This window comes from Dendropsophus ebraccatus, chromosome 6 (assembly GCF_027789765.1).
Source record: "Dendropsophus ebraccatus isolate aDenEbr1 chromosome 6, aDenEbr1.pat, whole genome shotgun sequence".
Classification (NCBI taxonomy): Eukaryota; Metazoa; Chordata; class Amphibia; order Anura; family Hylidae; genus Dendropsophus; species Dendropsophus ebraccatus.
This window is the reverse complement of record NC_091459.1, coordinates 71,551,816-71,573,974: the sequence shown is the minus strand read 5'-3', so window position 1 is coordinate 71,573,974 and position 22,159 is coordinate 71,551,816. Positions and strand designations below refer to the sequence as shown.

The 22,159-nt window shown below is 46.2% G+C and overlaps 1 protein-coding gene across 1 annotated transcript in view; it reads right to left on the bottom strand.

The window, feature by feature from the left end:
- Window positions 1–22,159, bottom strand: part of KCNMB3 (potassium calcium-activated channel subfamily M regulatory beta subunit 3) — a 62,940-nt gene that overhangs the window by 32,906 nt on the left and 7,875 nt on the right. The window lies entirely within an intron of this gene.

Genomic DNA, 22,159 nt, shown 5'->3' with positions numbered 1-22,159 from the left:
TGCTTTCTGTATACTTTACAATAGATAGATAGATACGATAGATAGATAGATAGATAGATAGATAGATAGATAGATAGATAGATAGATAGATAGATAGATAGATAGATACGATAGATACGATAGATAGACAGACAGACATAGATAGTGGTGCCGTTTCTGGAAGAAAGCAAATATGTTTTTCTAACCTTAGATGACCCTTTTAATTTTTACATGGTTCTATATGTGAAATGTAGAAGCTACTATAACTTCTCTCAATCCTTATTCACTAATATAGAAGAATAAAGCCTTTGTTATTCAGAAACATAATCGGTTGGGGGCCCACTCAGACTCACTCGCCCCCCCTAGGCTGAACCCCTAGCTACGCCCCTGCAAGGGGTTAAAAGAAAAACATAACCACTAATCATGCAGAGCAATTTCCCCGATTACAGGAGTACCCCAAATGTGGACACAAAGTGACAAGGGGGTGCATGGAAAGCCTCCAAAGGGAAGGAGCGCAATTTGGATTTTGGAAGCTGGATTTGGCCAGAATGGAGGACGAAGGCCATGTCGAGTTCGCAGAGCCCCCGTGCTGCCAAAACTTTGTAAACCCCCCACAAGTGACCCCATTATGGAAACTACACCCCTCAAGGAATGTAACAAGGGGTATAGTGGGCTTATGGACCCCACTGGTGACAGCCACAATGTGCTGTGAAAAAGAAAAATTTATTTTTATATACTAAAACGTTGGTGTAACTTTGAATTTTTCATGTTCACAAGGGGTTAAAAGAAAAAATAAAACACTAATCATGTTGAGCTATTTCTCCTGATTACAGGAGTACCCTACATGTGGGCACAAAGTGCAAAGCCGGCACACGGAAAGCCTCCAAAGGGAAGGAGCGCAATTTGAATTTTAGAAGCTGGATTTGGCCAGAATGGAGGACGAAGGCCATGTCGGGTTCGCAGAGCCCCCGTGCTGCCAAAACATTAGAAACCCCCCACACGTGACCCCATTATGGAAACTACACCCCTCAAGGAATCTAACAAGAGGTATAGTGAGCATATGGACCCCACTGGTGACAAACACAAATGTGGAACAATGTGACGTAAAAATGAAAAATTAAACGTTGGCATAACTTTGAATTTTTCATGTTCACAAGGGGTAAAAAGAAAATATAAACCACTAACCATGTAGAGCAATTTCTCCCGATTAATTTTTATATACCCTGACCAGGCAGAGGGACAGAGGGGGATGCTGGTGGCAGAGGGGAGCAGGTGGGTGGCAGAGGGACAGAAGGGGATGCTGGTGACAGAGGGACAGAGGGGGATGCTGGTGACAGAGGGGGATGCTGGTGACAGAGGGGGATGCTGGTGACAGAGGGACAGAGGGGGATGCTGGTGACAGAGGGACAGAGGGGGATGCTGGTGACAGAGGGACAGAGGGGGATGCTGGTGGCAGAGGGACATGGAGGGGATGCTGGTAGCAGAGGGGAGCAGGGTGGGTGGCAGAGGGGGATGCTGGTGGCAGAGGGACAGAGGGGGGATGCTGGTGGAAGAGGGGAGCAGGGTGGGTGGCAGAGGGACAGAGGGGGATGCTGGTGACAGAGGGGGATGCTGGTGACAGAGGGGGATGCTGGTGGCAGAGGGGAGCAGGGTGGGTGGCAGAAGGACAGAGGGGGATGCTGGTGACAGAGGGACAGAGGGGGATGCTGGTGACAGAGGGGGATGCTGGTGACAGAGGGACAGAGGGGGATGCTGGTAGCAGAGGGGAGCAGGGTGGGTGGCAGAGGGGGATGCTGGTGGCAGAGGGGAGCAGGGTGGGTGGCAGAGGGGGATGCTGGTGGCAGAGGGGAGCAGGGTGGGTGGCAGAAGGACAGAGGGGGATGCTGGTGACAGAGGGACAGAGGGGGATGCTGGTGACAGAGGGGGATGCTGGGGACAGAGGGGGATGCTGGTAGCAGAGGGGAGCAGGGTGGGTGGCAGAGGGACAGAGGGGATGCTGGTGGCAGAGGGGAGCAGGGTGGGTGGCAGAGGGACAGAGGGGGATGCTGGTGGCAGAGGGGAGCAGGGTGGGTGGCAGAGGGGGATGCTGGTGGCAGAGGGGAGCAGGGTGGGTGGCAGAGGGGGATGCTGGTGGCAGAGGGGAGCAGGTTGGGTTGCAGAGGGACAGAGGGGGATGCTGGTGGCAGAGGGGAGCAGGGTGGGTGGCAGAGGGACAGAGGGGGATGCTGGTGACAGAGGGGGATGATGGTGGCAGAGGGACAGAGGGGGGATGCTGGTGGCAGAGGGGAGCAGGGTGGGTGGCAGAGGGACAGAGGGTGATGCTGGTGGCAGAGGGGAGCAGGGTGGGTGGCAGAGGGACAGAGGGGGATGCTGGTGGCAGAGGGGAGCAGGGTGGGTGGCAGAGGGACAGAGGGGGATGCTGGTGACAGAGGGACAGAGAGGGATGCTGGTGGCAGAAGGGAGGCTGGTGGCAGAAGGGAGCAGGGTGGGTGGCAGAGGGACAGAGGGGGATGCTGGTGGAAGAGGGGAGCAGGGTAGGTGGCAGAGGGACAGAGGGGGATGCTGGTGACAAAGGGACAGAGAGGGATGCTGGTGGCAGAAGGGGGGCTGGTGGCAGAGGGGAGCAGGGTTGGTGGCAGAGGGACAGAAGGGGATGCTGGTGACAGAGGGACAGAGGGGGATGCTGGTGACAGAGGGACAGAGGGGGATGCTGGTGACAGAGGGACAGAGGGGGATGCTGGTGGCAGAGGGACAGAGGGGGGATGCTGGTGGCAGAGGGGAGCAGGGTGGGTGACAGAGGGACAGAGGGTGATGCTGGTGGCAGAGGGGAGCAGGGTGGGTGGCAGAGGGACAGAGGGGGATGCTGGTGGCAGAGGGGAGCAGGGTGGGTGGCAGAGGGACAGAGGGGGATGCTGGTGACAGAGGGACAGAGAGGGATGCTGGTGGCAGAAGGGAGGCTGGTGGCAGAAGGGAGCAGGGTGGGTGGCAGAGGGACAGAGGGGGATGCTGGTGGCAGAAGGGAGGCTGGTGGAAGAGGGGAGCAGGGTAGGTGGCAGAGGGACAGAGGGGGATGCTGGTGACAAAGGGACAGAGAGGGATGCTGGTGGCAGAAGGGAGGCTGGTGGCAGAGGGGAGCAGGGTTGGTGGCAGAGGGACAGAAGGGGATGCTGGTGACAGAGGGACAGAGGGGGATGCTGGTGACAGAGGGACAGAGGGGGATGCTGGTGACAGAGGGACAGAGGGGGATGCTGGTGACAGAGGGACAGAGGGGGATGCTGGTGGCAGAGGGACATGGAGGGGATGCTGGTAGCAGAGGGGAGCAGGGTGGGTGGCAGAGGGGGATGCTGGTGGCAGAGGGACAGAGGGGGATGCTGGTGGCAGAGGGGAGCAGGGTAGGTGGCAGAGGAACAGAGGGGGATGCTGGTGGCAGAGGGACAGAGGGGAATGCTGGTGGCAGTGGAAGGCAAAAAAATGCAAGGAGACTGCTAGCAGCACGCTAGCAGGATCTCCCTGCATTCACTGTGACACCGGCGGCATGGGAGCACATGGGGGCAGCACGGGGACAACGGGCAGACCCTCAACCGGGCTATGTAATTCATGGATCCCTCCCTGCTCGCCTCAGGATCGGCAAGCAGGGAGGGATCAATGAACTACATAGCCCGGTTCACCCGCGATTGGCCGGCCGGCGGCAACCGGGTGATCTGGCACCCCGCAGCAGGAACACTCACCCCCCAAGGCATGATGGTGATTGGCAGTGTCACGGACACCGCCAATCACAGCTGAATTCCGGGTCACCAGCATCACATGACCCGGAATTCACATACATAGCCACGGCGATTGGCGTCACGGGGGGGGGGGGGTCAAACTTCCCCCTCAATGTGAAGGGAAGATCCATCCTCCCGCGATTGCCGCGTGACGTCACGCAGCGATCGTTTAAAGGACTTGAGTACCGGTACGTCATGGGTCATTAAGTGACAGGGATCCATGACGTACCGGTACGGCATGGGTCCTTAAGAGGTTAAAGGGGTTATCCAGTGCTACAAAAACATGGCCACTTTCTTCCAGAAACAGCACAACTCTTGTCTCCAGCTTGTGTGGAGTTTTGTAATTCAGTTCTATTGAAGTGAATGGAGCTTAATTGCAAACCACCCCTGAACTGGAGACAAGAGTGGTGCTGTCTCTGTAAGAAAGTGGCCATGTTTTTTTAGTGCTGGATAATCCGTTTAAACAAGGCAACAACTATAACAGGTGTTCCTCCTTTGTGTGTGTTCATGTAGACACCTCCCAGGGGTATACAGCTAAGAACAACATTTAATTATGTTTACTTAAAATTATTTGACTGTCAAATAAAAGCTGAAATTAAGAATATTTTTTACTGATTGAGCCCTTGAAGCAGATTGCTTGCATTAATGCTAAATATTTGCTGGGCAAAAAAACATTTCCATAGACAACACATAATTAAAAAAAATATGGGGCATAAATTCAACTACTACAGTGTTTATTAAAGTTCTCTCTAAGACCAAACAGAAGAATGATCTTGGGTGTATCTGACAAGGCTTCCTTCACATTTTTCCATCTTTCCTCCAGACTATACAGATTTAGTCCTTCCTGAAATGTTTAATGTTTGATTACTTACACCATTTTTGTAGCTTGTTCTATTTTCTCAATATCTTTTTTGTAGGTAAGATCTCCAGAACTGGACACAGTATTCCAGATGTGGTGTCACTAGAGCTGTATGCAGAGGGATCACAATCTCCCTCTTCCTACTGGTTATACATCTAGCTATACAGCCCATCATAAAATTTGCTTTCCCAACCACCTGGCTGCACTGGTGACTCATTTGAAGTCAGAAATCACTATCCCTAAATCCTTCTCTTCTGATGTCTTCACTAATACAGAGCTGTCAATAACAGCCTCAGAGATTCCTAAACACAATATTTTACATTGGAAACATTAAATTGCAGTTTCTGATCACTTAACTCATAAAGCTAAATAATTTCCATATTATAGACACCTCCAGGAATACCAACCCCATTGCATATTTCTGTGTCATCAGCAAACAGGTAAAAAAAATTAAACCTTGGAAAAAAACAAAACAAAACATACTTACCTTGGTCCTTCCCAGTTACCATTCCAAAGACTTCTAGCCACTGCTCATTTCTGCTTGTTGCTACTTCCAAATCGAGTCTTCTCAGCAGAACCTGTCCACTCAGACAATCACTTACTAAGGCGGGGCACCGTCTTGGCCAGTGACTGGCTGGGCAGGCAGTTTCTGCTAAGAAGATTTCCCTCAGAAGTAGCATCAAGTGGTCATGAGCAGGGACTGGAAGTCCCGAAAGAAATTTGTAGGGGTGGGTATCATTTATTTTTTATTTTAAGCATACCCCCAGCAAATATTTTAGGATGATACAATTCTCCCTCTAATATAGCATGAGAAAGAATGTGCTTATTGAATTTTTGTGCATATTTGAACTGTCAATTGTTACAGTTCAAACACTGTAGTATTATTACATTTCTTCATGTATAACCATGCCATAGGCTTTGGATGCATACATACATTTGGTATTAATATAATGAAAACTTTTTTGGGAATCAACGGTATGCTAATTCTGTTTTCCTTCATTCCCATATGTATCTTTCTTCCTCACATTTTCCATGGCTATATTTCCTCATCTGTGTATTACTTAGCACCAGTGCTTTTCTGTTTTATATCTTCTTAACAAAGAGAGAATCAACTAGTCTCAGAGTGTTAAACAGATTTGTAAATTAAATCTTAAAAAAATTAAAAATTAAAAATCAAGTTGCCCAGTACTTATCAGCTGCTGTATGTCCTGCAGGAAGTGGTGTATTATTTCCAGGCTGACAGAGTGCTCACTGCTGCCACCTCTGCCTATACAGGAACTGTCCAGAGCAATAGTAAATCCCATATAAACTTTTCCAGTTTTCTATGGGGATTTACTACTGCTCTGGACAGTTCTTGACACACACAGTGGTGGCAGCAGAGAGCATTGTGTCAGACTGGAAAGAATCCACGACTTCCTACAGTGGTGTCATTTACAAATCTGCATAACTTTCTGACACATTTATGTCTCCGGAGTACACATTTAACATTATTGTCAGAGCATCATCAACCAGATCAGAATGGAGCAGTACTTAGAGAGCTGGTAATATATGGAATATCGGGATGTTAAAGCTGTAAAATATTTGCTTTGTGATAATTACCTGTAGCTATGATCTGCAATAAGAATGGAAGTACACCTTAATGCGCCTGAGCTGTCATGCAACACTCAGTACCACAGTCTTAAAAGAGAAATAACACTTTAAAGTGGATCTTCAAGAAAAGCTATTTTACATTAAAGAAATATTCATTTGTGTAGTTTTTTTGCCCCACAGCTTTTTTTTTCTAATCATTCGCTAGTCATCACATTAAATCAATTTAAAGATATAACATTAAAAACAGTGATGTTGCTGAGCATCTAAGTCAATGCAAAGGCTACCAGCCACACTGATCTACACAATACAGATTATTTAATATCACCAAATAGAAAATATACATCCTGTTGAGAAGTCTGTAATATCACTACTACTGTACTTGGAGGTTTACATACAACCTCACACCAGAGCTTTTTCACTTGTCATTTTGATGCCGCCAAAACTAGAAGGGTGGGGGGGGGGAGCAGAAATCTTTGCAATATACTTTCTTCATTACAATCTACTCCTGATAATAGCTTCAAAAATTACATATGAGAAAGCTTCTTATGGCTGGAATCACATAGGCAGCTTTTTGAGCCAAAACCAAAACAGGATTGATCAGGAAGAAATATAAATCTTTGCTTTATATTTCCATTCAATTCTGAATCTATTCTTGGCTGTGACTAGCATGCTGTCCCAAAAACTTCCTGTGTGATTCCAGCCTCAATGTGATCATGTCTGTATTTGTTTCTTTATCTGAACCTCTCTCTTCTCAGATATTAAGAGCTAATAAATGGTGTCAATTAAATTGAAGAAACACAAAAAGCAATAATTATATTATTATACATTATAAACAAATCCAATGGTGTACAGGAAGATCACAAAAATGTACAACAGAAAAAGCTAGAGAGTCATTGGAAACCATTGCTTAGTGGTGGATATCGCTGTCATCGAGAACAGATTATTTCCACTAAGGTGTCAGATCAAGAACTAATCCTCTTTGACTGCCACTTAGCTCCACTGCCTGAAGTTTTAATCACAGTCGCCAGACCATACACATATCCACACACACACCCAACCTGCTCAGGTGGAATACTTTACCCGAAAACAGGAATAAAGAGCCTTCGGCTTGCTTCTGTGCTGGCATCTTTTTGCTTGTCATCTTTCATACACTCTTCATTAATCTTTGCTTAAAATTCCCTGAAAGAATTTAGACCTGAAGCTTTTGTATCTCTGAATAAGTTGCCTTGCCAAGGATTTTTTTTTTCACATCAGCCTGACTGACCTGTGAATAATTGATGACTATTTTGTTGTCTCTGGCTGAACGGGATAAAATTGTACATAATCTTTTTGTGTTGAAGAGTAAGGAAGCTTTAGCGACACAGTAGCTCATACATATTTTAAAAGGTGGCATCTGGTTTTGCTTATCTAGCAGGCCACTAAAACCGTGAAATGCAACAACACAATGTGCCGGGGTGAAGTAATGTCTATGCTTTTCAGTGTTCTTATCAAACACATCACAGTAGCAATTAATCAAGTGCTATCAAGATGAATAATTAAAAAAAATAATAGATAGATAGATAGATAGATAGATAGATAGATAGATAGATAGATAGATAGATAGATAGGTAGATATTCTTAACACAAGAAATAATTAGTGACAGTGTTAAAATAAATTTGAATTATTTGATCTCTGGGGATTTCCTTTGGGTTTTGGCTCTAAGACCTTTTTTCCATGTTCTGTGCTGTATAAATGGACAGTGTGCATTGGAACAGATTATCCGAACAGTTTAAATCTTTGCGGTACTGTACTAACACAGCTTTGCACTCCAACTTCATGTGCTGTGGCCTTCACTGTCCTTTTTAAATAAAAGCTACAGAATACCTGTATGCACCATAAGATCAATATAATAATCCTTTTAGATAGAATCAGAGAAGGACGTCCTCCTTCCTGTGTCTGATTCAAGAAGTAGTTATTAACCACATATCTCCACCTCTCTGTGGTATACCCCTGCTCACTGCTGGCGCTATTACACGCGCACAGGGGGGGTCGGTTGTATTTACCAATAGGCCTAGGGCAGCACCTTGCAGGGGGCAGCACCAGGAAGCAGGAGGAAGGAGGGAATGAGACTTTCCAGTAAATCTGGTGTCTTTTCAAGGGGGGGGGGAGGGGATACGGTGGTATTGGTCAGGTCTGGTATGGAGGTGTTATCCAGTCACAGTATGGCGGTGTTGTTCAGGTCTGGTGTGGCAGGGTTATCCAGTCACAGTATGGTGGTGTGGGTCAGGTCTGGTGGTGTTATCCAGTCACAGTATGATGGTATTGGTCAGGTCTGGTATGGCGGTGTTATCCAGTCACAGTATTGCGGTATTGGTCAGGTCTGTTGTGGCGGTGGTAAATGTGACGCCTGGAGCTATTACCTACCAATCTACCAATCCTGTGGTGAGAATTCCTTCAGACAATATGCAGACTACTCTAATCATTGATTCAATGTGGAAATTTGTTTATGTTTTAAGCAGTTAAAAACCATGGAAAATGCGATTCAGACAATGTTTCTACATGTAGAGAAATGCATGTGGCCTAAACCACATTTCCATTTCTTCCCCAGTAGTCATGTGCTGTTACCAGGATTATTGGCCATACGCCTATTGGTTACCGCATGAAGATGTGGTTTCGGCTGTATGTGGTGACATACAGTAAATGTGGGAACGTGGCCTAAGACTGATCAGATATCAATATGATGTTCAGAAACTAGAAAATCCTGATGCTAATTGGTGAGTTAGGTTTGGGGCGTCTGCAGGTTTAGTTCCTAGGGAATAACGAAAGGCTCCATAGGGCATAACGGCAGTCTGCTATCTCTATTGTTCTATTTTTTTTAATTTTTTTTTAACTAAGAATCAGCTCAGAATCAGCCAACATTGTGCATCTCGGCTGATCATTGCCTTTAACACTAGCTATTACACCATATGATTATTGGCCGTAACAATACTTCAGTATCAGCCGGGTGAACATCACTTTATTTAAATTGGAATGCGGGCGCATTTGGGTGTGCCCGCTTTCCAATTAACCATAGAGCACAATGTAAAGTACATCCAAGTGCGGCTGCTGTTCATTGAATAGTGACCTCAAAAAATAGACCTGTCAGTTATTTTGTGCAGCCGAAGAGAACACCGGCCGTAGTGTATACAGTGTGTATACTCTATGGCCGTAGCTCCATAGGCTGCAATGTAATCAGCCGCTGTTAATAAACAACAGCCATTGTTTAATGATAAAATACGTAGTGTGAACGTGGCCTAAGAGTTTTCTCATTTTTAAATATGATACACTGTCCACAGCTAGCCCTCTTAATAAATGCTCACCAGCTTATTTCCCTAAGGATACTTATTGTACGAGTTGTGAATGTAATTGAAATAGTAAATATGAATGCTCCAGTCTTGGTCATTATGGAAGAAAAATATTTTCTCACTAGATGTCTGTAGAAGATCATGGATAATAAAGAGTGCTTTACGCAAGTAACACCTGTGCAGAAATGTTCTTTATAGGGTTGACGGCACATTATAATATATAGCACATATGGGATTATTATGAAGATGTTCATGATACTCAGGGGGTATGCTTTATTATCTTTATTCTTGTCTTATGATGATATGTATATTAGTTAATAGCTGCCTGTAACATTTAGGCAAAAAAAGATGCATGGATTAATATGATGGGCTCCCCATGTTCCACAGCACAGATGGCGTGTATTTAACCTTCAAGGTCTCTTAGGAATACTGCAGGAAGCAGCATAGGAAGGCACTGCAACCCGCTGAGCTTTACACAGGCATTGTGCATTCATGTTTTGTGCATATTCTATGAAATAGTGGATTACAGGAATAAAATATGAACTCTCCATTTTATATGAATAGCTAGCTTAATATATTCCCCCTTTTAAACATTTATTACAATCCCAATATAACTTGAATGACTGATTTTTGTCAGATTTGCAGAGAGTATATTCTGTTTTTGGTTGATACATCATGACATTTTCGCACAGGCTGTATGGTGTTCGGTTTTCACATTCCTCCTTGTGATTATATAAGTTTACATACATCATATTTTATTTACAGCCTTCATAATGAGTGCATATATCTGCAACATAAAGGGAGATATGAAAAACCCAATGAATAAAACATTGGTCTGATAAGCCCTTTCATGCACAGATATTCTGGTGAGAATGGAACCATCTCTTGCTCTGTTTCTATATAACTCCTGAAGCGGGATTCCTGTCTACAGTCAGATGTAAAGATGTGAACGACAAATGTACAATTATGTGCATCAATAAATCTTATTAGCAGGAAGCTTACAGTCTTTGGCTATGTTCACACTACGTAAAACTACGGCCGTCGTTCTCGCCGCAGAACTACGGCCGTAGTTTTGCGGGGTGGGACATAGCTTTATTTTTAATGGGATCCCGGCCGGAGTATACACACATCGTATACGCTCCGGACGGGATCCCGTGCGGCACCGGAAAAAACTGACATGTCAGTTTTCTCCGGCCGGAATTCACTGAAAGACCTGTCAGTTCACACAGTGAAGCAAGCGGCTCCGGCCGCTTGCTTCCCTGTGAGTTATGGGAAGCTCTGTTGCGGGCGCGCTGATGCGCCCGCATCAGAGCTCTGTGGTCCGACGGATCATCCGGCCGGTACTTAAGTACCGGCTGCAATGATCCGGACACACTGGGGTCTGGGGCTGGGGTCACGGAATGGCTGGTCTGATACGACGTGTGAACATAGCCTTAAAAAGAGTGATTCTTCTTTAAAAACTAAGTAGGTTCCAGATGAAGTTGATCATAGTTCGAGGCATATTCTTATGGGCGGTTGAACATCCAGCTTTTTGTGGCAGAAGTGGATTCAAAAGAAACGGGGACCAGAAAAGAAGAACTTCTCCTCCCTGCTGGATCCACTTCTGTCTGTGGCTCAAAAACAGATTGAAAAACTGTCACAAAAAATAAACCCCTCGACTTTATGAACTATGAAGCCAGTTTTGACCTCAAAGGGGTTATTCTATAAAATAATCCTTGCCCATATGCAAGGCATATACACCAAGGAGGGAATTTATCAAGACTTGTGTACCTGTATGCAAGTCTTAGCTAAATAACTTTAAAATGTATCAACTCAGAATTGTCATGGCAGGCTGAACGTCCTGATGCTACCATGAAAGAGCTTTCAATTATTGGCAAGACTGGTCAGGAACTCTAACCTAATTGTAAGATGATGGTACACTCAGCCTTGTTGCTGTTCTATAGCTCAGGAGGGATAAATGACTCTGTGTAAATACACGTCTCTAACGTAATAATGGGATGCCATCACCTCTTCATGACCACCCACTGAGACCTACATTTGGAACACTTCACGCCTGCAACTGACAGGCTGGATACTGTGGATGGCCATTACTGTGCCCCGAATCATTGTCTACAGAGAGATCTGGGTATGGGTATACATCTTTTTACATGGGCCGATTATTGTTAATAAGCACTCCTAGGAATGCTCATTCACCAGATAATTGGCCTGTGTACAACTAAAAGGGCCAGCAATCAGCCAACAAGCGAGTACCCGGGAATCAGGCTAGGAGCAAGGGGAGGGTTGCTTGTGGTACAATTAATGGAGCCGCATCATGGAGGGGCGGGGGTTTCCTCACACTGGAGGCGGGTCAGCACCCCTCCAGTACTTCACCCCCAACCGGGTAACCATGAATAGAACGACGCTGTACGCAGGAACGGGCCGCAGTTCAAAAAAAGGACCACGGCACCGGCTTCCCCGTACCAGCGCCGTACAATTTATGTGTAATTTTAAAGAGGGTGTACCTCGCTGTAGGGACAGTTTCTTCCAGTATATATTCTCCACATAAATTGTTGCTGTTTCCTATAATTCACTCTCTTGATTGCACAAAATCCAGATGACCCTTGAGACACCTTTGATTTAAAGTGTCAGTGTCGTTATAACTTTCAAAATTTTAATCAACAGTAGATGTGATATAAAGCAAGTTTGTAATTTACATTATTTTTTTTTACTTAACATGGAAAACACGGCACTTCCTGTTTCCTGACTCTTTTTTTCCTAAAAAAACAGGAAACAGTCAGAAAACAGGAAGTCCTGTGTATCCCAGGCCATCTGAGCTCTCACAGAGAGAAGCCAGTCATGTGATTGATGGACATATTGAGCCGTGACTCTCTGCACTGGCCGGAATTCCTGTGTTTAGTTTTAAAAAAATTTTTTCAACCAGCACAAGTCAGAAAATCTGCCTTCAGGAGACTGGACCTGGATTTCTGGTAAGTACAGCTTTGTTTTACAGCAAGATAACAAAAAAATAATGAATGTATATTGCAAACTTGGTTTATGTCGCATATACTGTATATTTACATTTTGAAAGTTATAACAACAGTGACACTTTAACAGGCTGGATAACATGGAGGTTGACGTGGTGGTGCTTGAAAGCCACTGAAGACAACTGCAGCAGCTGTGGCAGCTTAGAGAGGGTGGGATGCCTGCTATGAAGCTGGAAAGGACACTGAGTGGGACTTGGTTTTGCAGAAAGAGAAAATTGTGTCAGCTGGGCCTGTTAGTTGAGGCCCTGAGAAACCCACAGGGCGTAAAACTGTCCTGAATGAGCCACCTTCTGCGTTTCTCACACCCAGAGTGAGAGAGTGATGAAAATTGCGTAAATGACATAGCCTCACGAAACGTAGCTTCCATTAAAGACAGTGAGAGTTTGGGAAATTGCACAAATCCTGCACTTCAGCTATTTGTCAGATTTCCGACCCCCTCTGGTGGCTGCAAATATGCGGGAAGGGGGGGGGAACCATCTTTACAAGCTGGGAATATTTTGAAATATCGCTTTTATTAAAGGGTTATTCTACTCAAGAGATAAAAAATAAAATGCTCCCAAACCTAAATGGTCTTACTCACCAAGTCCCCCTGATTATTTTGAGCTGTCATTTTTCTAGCTGCCGCGATTCCTGAGGTCCAAATTACAAATAGACTGGCATTACTCATACAACACCTCTTGGCAATACTCATGCAACATCACCTGGCATTACTTATTGACACCTCCTGGCCAGTGGCGGATTAAATGTACCCTGGGCCCCGGGCTGTCCACCCAACCTGGGCCCCCCGTCCACCCCAGCAGGCTGTGTGGGGTATATAAGAATACAGAGGTCTGTGGGGGATCAGTATATAGAAGTGACCCCAGAACATCACTAATAGGGGATAGGGGGAGATGTTTTTGTTCTATCCCCTATTAGTGATGTTCTGGGGTCACTTCCCTACACTGAGCCCCCACAGATCTCTGTATTCTTATATGCCACAAAGCATCCAGTGTATAATGCACCTATCACCCAACTACAACAGCTGCAGGCACTACAACTCCCAGCATGTACTGACAGTCTGCAGCCCTCATAATATGCTGGGAGTTGTAGTGCCTGCAGTTGTAGTTGGGTTCTAGTTTAAAAGTTTTCGCTAGTGTACTGTAGTGACCCCGGGGCTGTGTCAGTACACTACCGCAAACAATACACTGACCCATTTAGACCCCAATGGTACACAGGCTCTGCACACTATAGGGCGCAGTATGTTTCAGGCAGTATTTGGTCCTCATGTCAGGTCCTCATAGCAACCAAAACAAGGAGTGGATGGAAAACACAGAAAGGATCTGTTCACATAATGTTGAAATTGAGTGGATGGCCGCCATATAAGAGTAAATAACGGACATTATTTCAATACAACAGCAAATATTTGCAATTAAATGACGGCCATCCACTCAATTACAACATTATGTGATCATAGCCTTTCTGTGTTTTCCATCCACTCCAGCCAGGTTCAGACTATGTAAGTGTGCGGCTGTATTTGCGGCTGTAATTGTGCGGCGGTATTTTTGGTGGTTCATGCGTACGCTGGAAAGTATAGGATATACGGCTGCACAGTGCACACTATGTATGAATCTACGGCCCGATCGTAAACGGACCCGTAAAAAATGAACAAGACCATTGTTTGCGGCTGGAAACGCGGCCGTGGATTGACAGGCGGACCGTACGGAGTACTTCAAAAATAGCCGGCAATAATGCCGAATGCCGATGCCTCTAATAGTTAATATATTAAATTAATAAAACACATTTTCTTTGCAATAAAGTCCCTTTCGTTGTTCAATAATTTAATTCTAACGAATCCATCATTTTGCAATTAAATATACTGTTAAAATAAATATATATAAATAAATGTATATTTATATATATATTTATTTTTTGACAGTATATTTAATTGCACAATGATGGATTCGTTAGAATTAAATTATTGAACAACGAAACTGAATTTATTTCAACGAAAATAGGGGGGACCCTATGCGTTTTTTTTTTTTAAATAAATAAATAATTAAAAAAAAAACGCATAGGGTCCCCCCCTATTTTTATAACCAGCCGGGTTAAAAACCAAACGACAGCAGCCTGGTAACACCAGGGTGGGAAGAGCCATTGGTTTAGGCCCTCCCCAGCCTAAATCTTACCAGCCTGCTGCCGCCCGGTCCAGGAGCGCCAATTTTGACGCTCCGGGACCACTGGCACCCGGCTCTTCCCAGTACCCCTGGTGGCATTGGGTACTGGGGTAATAATAGGGGGTTAGTGTTAGCCATTTTATACCGGCTAACACTAGGCCCCAACTTAGTAATGGATTCCGTCTATTAGACGGCTTCCACTACTAAGTCTATAAAGTAAAGAAATAAAGACAAGACACAAGTTAAAAAAAATTTTTATTCAAATAAAAACACCCCCACACCCCTCATTGACCATTTTATTTAAAAAAAAACAAAAAAAAAAACGCTGGTCATCGACGTAGTCCACGGAATCCAACGTAATCCCCAGGATACCGATATCTGAAAAACAAAAAGGGAGAAACACACAAAAAACACACAAACAGGAGCACAACACCCATCATTGTGAGCGGTGTTGTGCTCCTTACAGTATGCAGCATCTTTACAGATCGCTGCTTACAGTCTGGCCCCCAAGGGGTTAAGGGAGGATGTATTGCATCCCCCTTAACCCCTTGGGGGCCAGACTGATGTCAGACTGCACCCATCCCAGCAAGGAAGGGGTTAAGTGACCCCCCTTCCTTGCTGGGAGGGGTGCAGTGCTGGGGAGGGGGTGGGGAGAGCTCTATACTCACCCCGATGTGTCCTCTTCGCTGGTCCGCAGCACAATGAAGTGACTGTACTGCGGACCGGCTAATTATATGTGCGCTCAGCCGATCAGCCAATCAGCTGAGCGCACATATAATTCTAAATGTTTCTTCTAATAATGCTATTGTGATAACATAATTAGAAGAAACATTTGATGTTTTCATTAAAGTAAAGTGATGATTAGTACAGAATGCTCTTTTGCCGGCAATATGAATTAACGGCTTATGGAGCTTCCTGTACTAATTAATATTTAATTAATAAAACACATTTTCGATGAAATAAATTCAGTTTCGTTGTTCAATAATTTAATTCTAACGAATCCATCATTTTGCAATTAAATATACTGTCAAAAAATAAATATATATATAAATATACATTTATTTATATATATATATATTTATTTTAACAGTATATTTAATTGCTAAATGATGGATTAGTTTAAATTTAATTATTGAACAACGAAAGGCACTTTATTACAACGAAAATGTGTTTTATTATTTTAATAGATTAACCATGAGAGACATCGGCATTAGTGCAGAGGATCGCAAACCCCGGTAATAGCAATTCATGTAAACTGTGTTCCCTGCTTTCCCAGATGCATCCAGAGGTGTTTGCATCACTTTCTTAAGATTTTATTTGTTATTTTTAGTTGAACCAGATTTCCAAGTAAATGACCGTATGTTTTGAGCCGCATGTTTTGAGCCCTATTTTTTCCCACGGCCGTAGTTTCATTCCGCACATTTACAGCCGCATAAAAAATACAGCCGCACAGTTACATAGTGTGAACCTAGCCTATAAGTGATTACAGTGCAGTTACTAATGACTCACAGGTGACGTCTTCTCCGATTGCTGTCGCTCACTTTTTCCTTTCTTTTCTATCTGGCACAGCATCATAAAGACTTCTCCGACCCCAACTCATCTGCAGGCGGGGAGCTGGGGGTGACTGGGGAAGGGAGGCAGCTGGGGTGACAGAGGCCGGGGGGGGGGGGGGAAGCTGGGGAGACAGGGAAGCAGCAGGGGGTGGCAGCAGGGGGAGAAGATGATGGGGGTAGCAGCAGGGGGAGAAGATGATGGGGGTGGCAGCAGGGGGAGAAGATGATGGGGGTAGCAGCAGGGGGAGAAGATGATGGGGGTAGCAGCAGGAGGAGAAGATGATGGGGGTAGCAGCAGGAGGAGAAGATGATGGGGGTGGCAGCAGGGGAGAAGATGATGGGGGTGGCAGCAGGAGGAGAAGATGATGGGGTGGCAGCAGGAGGAGACGATGATGGGGGTGGCAGCAGGAGGAGAAGATGATGGGGGTGGCAGCAGGGGGAGAAGATGATAGGGGTAGCAGCAGGAGGAGACGATGATGGGGGTGGCAGCAGGAGGAGAAGATGATGGGGGTGGCAGCAGGGGGAGAAGATGATAGGGGTAGCAGCAGGGGGAGAAGATGATGGGGGTAACAGCAGGGGGAGAAGATGATGGGGGTGGAAGCAGGGGGAGAAGATGATGGGGGTGGCAGCAGGAGGAGAAGATGATGGGGGTGGCAGCAGGAGGAGAAGATGATGGGGGTGGCAGCAGGGGGAGAAGATGATGGGGGTAGCAGCAGGGGGAGAAGATGATGGGGGTGGCAGCAGGGGGAGAAGATGGGGCGGCATGGAGAGCAGCTAAGGTTGTAAGGGCTACAGCCGGGCGGCAGGGGGTATAGTCGGGCAGCAGGGAGCCAGGGTGAGCTTCCGGCAGAGAGAGCCTGTCACGCAGGCCGGAAGCTCACAGTGCAGCCCCGCGGTGCCCGAACTTCTCTGCTTGGCGGCGCGCATGATGTGACGTCATCAAGCCGCCAGGAGAGAAGTACGGGCACCGCAAAGACGGCAAGGAGAGAGGGGGCGGTGCCGCGGCGGACTCCGACGACAGCGCGCCACAGCAGAACATCACTCGGGGGCCCATTGGGCCCCGAAAGTGATGTGCTGCTGGCGCTGCTATATAAGATCTTAATGTGGGCGGCGCGGGCCCCCCCGGAGCCTTGGGCCCCGGGCGGCCGCCAAAACCGCCCACATTATAATCCGCCACTGCTCCTGGCAATACTCCTGCAACACCTTCTCTGGAATTACTCCTGCAACACTTCCTGACATTACCAATGTCTATTATAGGACACAGAGGGGCTGTGTGTCTGCTCAGCTTTGCTGTACCAATAGAAAGAACAAAGTGCTAATGCGTGTGTGTGTGTGTGTGTGTGTGTTGGGCGGGGGGGGGGGGGGGGGGGGGATGAAGTAGGAATGGGACCTAGGTGGAAGGACAGAAGGAGATGGAGGATGAGGGGGGATGTAACAAAGAGAGATAAGGGGCACAGATACAAGACCAGAGAAACACTTATGCACATGGATAATGTTACCCTAGTGTGGTGTCCCACCACGGGTGTTGCTATTGGCTGCGCCCTTCGTAAAAGCCTGTACTCTGAAGTGTAAGTGGTCATGTAGTAGTACCAGAGTTTTGCCACAAGATGTCGTTGGTATAAGTATGCTCAGTTATTGCACGGCTGTAGGAACCAAAGGGTTATTGTTAATTTGTGTGTCACATGGATCTGTATTCCAATGAGAGTTCTTTCTTCTTCTCGTCTATTATCTCTCTCTTTACTTCTTACATACGCACTCCACACCCATTCACAGCACACCTTACAGGGGCTGTAGGAAGGAAGTAATGGGTATAAGAAGTGTAGTTGTCTTTTGCCATTAGACTCTGTAGAGGAAGGACACAAGCCAGAACGCTCTCTACAGTAGTCCAGTTGGGCCCTGGCTCCTGCCAGGTCCCCAGTAAGTTGAACATCTTTTCTTCTCAAGTAGTTTCACTCAACACTGTGCAGTGTTAAATATTCACTAGAGAGGACAAATCACGGATCATCTCAACCCACGCCGTGGACAAGAAGAGTCACAGTGCAGGACAGTATCCGGATAGAACAAAGTTGCAGTACAGATCTGGATCCTGAAGTATTAAGTGTCTTATCAAGTGTAAAGTATTGTATCAAAGCAAAGCTATATAATCTGCTGCCTGCTTCCAGTATCTCCAGAGTAAACAAGACTTTATTTATAATAAAGAGACTCTGTGATTCCTCATTAAGCACCAACACAGTACACACACACTCCTTGGGTGATCTCCCCTTTCTGTGGGTGGAAGTACCAATAGTCCAGGTGGGTCACTATTCCACTCCGCACCACCGTGATAAGTACCCAAGGGACCCCGCAACAACCCGGCAGGTCACTGTCCACAGGGGAACAAGGTATAACTGGCCCTTTAAAATAAAAGCAGGTGTGCCACCATACCTGTGTGCCCAACGCACACTGGTGTCACAACATAACATCACTGGGCATGGTTATATCTCGGCCAACCACCATAAAACTGCTGTCACGCTTAAACATCTGACAAGTGACCAGCCGCACCTCCTCCACATAACCTAGGGGTCTACAAACTTTGGTTTAGTGAGTACACAGTGCCTACACCAGTCCTCTGTTGTCCCTTTATCCCACTGCTTTACTGCATGGCAGCATACAATTACCGGCGTTGTATATCGGTGGTCTCAACCACACAACTACAGTATATGTGTTTTTATTGTACTTGATATTTCCACACCTCTGGACCACTGATGATGTCACCGATTATGGGTGACAGAAACGCATAAGGTTAGGGTCATAGTACAAGCCTTGGTGACAGGAACCTGTAACTTTGTATATTTTTTTGTTTTGTACCTGAAATTATTTGCCATTAAATGGCGGCCATCCACTCAATTTCAACAGTGTGTACATAACATATCTGTGTTTTCAATCCACTCCTGCTTTCGGTTGCAAAAAAACTGAGCAAAAATACTGTGTGGGAACATAGCCTTACTACGTATATCAATAAAACCTATATTTTATGCAGTTTCTATTTCTTGTTCTATTTGTCATATATATTTGCAAGGGTTTATTTCTTAAAGAATTGGTTAGTGTACCACAACTACACTGTAAGAACCATTGAGTTCAATGGGCTAAATGCTGTCCACTAGCGACATATACTGATTTTGTAGACTCCAAAATAAGGGATGCAGACTGGATGCAGTCAGTGTATACAGACGGAAGTGGACTGTATGTAGTCAGTGTATACAGAGGTAAGTGGACTGTATGTAGTCAGTGTATACCGAGGGAAGTGGACTGTATGTAGTCAGTGTATACAGACGGAAGTGGACTGTATGTAGTCAGTGTATACAGAGGTAAGTGGACTGTATGTAGTCAGCGTATACAGAGGGAAGTGGACTGGATGTAGTCAGTGTATACAGAGGGAAGTGGACTGGATGCAGTCAGCGTATACAGAGGGAAATGGACTGGATGCAGTCAGTGTATACAGATGAAAGCAGACTGGATGTAGACAGTGTATACAGAGGGAAGTGGACTGGATGTAGACAATGTATACAGAGGGAAGTGGACTGTAGTCGGTGTATACAGAGGCAAGTGGACTGTAGTCAGTGTATACAGAGGGAAGCGGACTGAATGCAGTCAGTGTATACAGAGGGAAGTGGACTGTAGTCAGTGTATACAGAGGGAAGCGGACTGAATGCAGTAAGTGTATACAGAGGGATGCAGACTGGATGCAGTCAGTGTATACAGATGGAAGTGGACTGGATGCAGTCAGTGTATACAGATGGAAGTGGACTGGATGCAGTCAGTGTATACAGAGGGAAGTGGACTGGATGTAGTCAGTGTATACAGAGGGAAGTGGACTGGATGTAGTCAGTGTATACAGAGGGAAGTGGACTGGATGTAGTCAGTGTATACAGAGGGAAGTGGACTGGATGTAGTCAGTGTATACAGCGGGAAGTGGACTGTAGTCAGTTTATACAGAGGGAAGTGGACTGGATGCAGTCAGTGTATACAGATGGAAGTGGACTGGATGTAGTCAGTGTATACAGAGGGAAGTGGACTGGATGTAGTCAGTGTATACAGAGGGAAGTGGACTGGATGTAGTCAGTGAATACAGAGGGAAGTGGACTGGATGTAGTCAGTGATTACAGAGGGAAGTGGACTGGATGTAGTCAGTGTATACAGAGGGAAGTGGACTGGATGTAGTCAGTGTATACAGATGGAAGTGGACTGGATGTAGTCAGTGTATACAGAGGGAAGTGGACTGGATGTAATCAGTGTATACAGAGGGAAGTGGACTGTAGTCAGTGTATACAGAGGGAAGTGGACTGTAGTCAGTGTATACAGAGGGAAGCGGACTGGATGTAGTCAGTGTATACAGAGGAAAGCGGACTGAATGTAGTCAGTGTATACAGAGGGAAGCGGACTGGATGCAGTTAGTGTATACAGACTGGATGTAGTCAGTGTATACAGAGGGAGGTGGACTGGATGCAGTCAGTGTATACAGAGGGAAGTGGACTGTAGTCAGTGTATACAGATGGAAGTGGACTGTAGTCAGTGTATACAGAGGGAAGTGGACTGGATGCAGTCAGTGTATACGGCGGGAAGTGGACTGTAGTCAGTGTATACGGAGGGAAGTGGACTGGATGCAGTCAGTGTATATGGAGGGAGGCGGACTGGATGCTGTCAGTGTATACGGAGGGAAGCGGACTGGATGTGGTCAGTGTATACGGAGTGAAGCGGACTGGATGTAGTCAGTGAATACAGAGGGAAGTGGACTGGATGTAGTCAGCGTTTACAGAGGGAAGTGGACTGGATGTAATCAGTGTATACAGAGGGAAGTGGACTGTAGTCATTGTATACAGAGGGAAGTGGACTGTAGTCAGTGTATACAGAGGGAAGCGGACTGGATGTAGTCAGTGTATACAGAGGAAAGCAGACTGGATGCAGTTAGTGTATACACAGGGAAGCGGACTGGATGCAGTTAGTGTATACAGAGGGAAGCGGACTGGATGTAGTCAGTGTATACAGAGGGAAGTGGACTGTATGCAGTCAGTGTATACAGAGGGAAGTGGACTGTAGTCAGTGTATACAGAGGGAAGTGGACTGGATGCAGTCAGTGTATACATGGGGAAGTGGACTGGATGCAGTCAGTGTATACGGAGGGAAGCGGACTGGATGTGGTCAGTGTATACAGAGGGAAGTGGACTGGATGCAGTCAGTGTATACGGCGGGAAGTGGACTGTAGTCAGTGTATACAGACGGAAGTGGACTGGATGCAGTCAGTGTATACAGAGGGAAGTGGACTGGATGCAGTCAGTGTATACAGAGGGAAGTGGACTGGATGCAGTCAGTGTATACGGCGGGAAGTGGACTGTAGTCAGTGTATATGGAGGGAAGTGGACTGGATGCAGTCAGTGTATACGGAGGGAGGCGGGCTGGATACGGTCAGTGTATACGGAGGGAGGCGGACTGGATGCGGTCAGTGTATACAGAGGGAAGTGGACTGGATGTGGTCAGTGTATACGGAGGGAAGCGGACTGGATGTGGTCAGTGTATACGGAGGGAAGTGGACTGGATGTGGTCGGTGTATACGGAGGGAAGCGGACTGGATGCAGTCAGTGTATACGGAGGGAGGCGGACTGGATGCGGTCAGTGTATACGGAGGGAAGCGGACTGGATGCAGTCAGTGTATACGGAGGGAGGCGGACTGGATGCGGTCAGTGTATACGGAGGGAAGCGGACTGGATGTGGTCAGTGTATACGGAGGGAAGTGGACTGGATGTGGTCAGTGTATACGGAGGGAAGCGGACTGGATGTGGTCAGTGTATACGGAGGGAAGCGGACTGGATGTGGTCAGTGTATACGGAGGGAAGTGGACTGGATGTGGTCGGTGTATACGGAGGGAAGCGGACTGGAT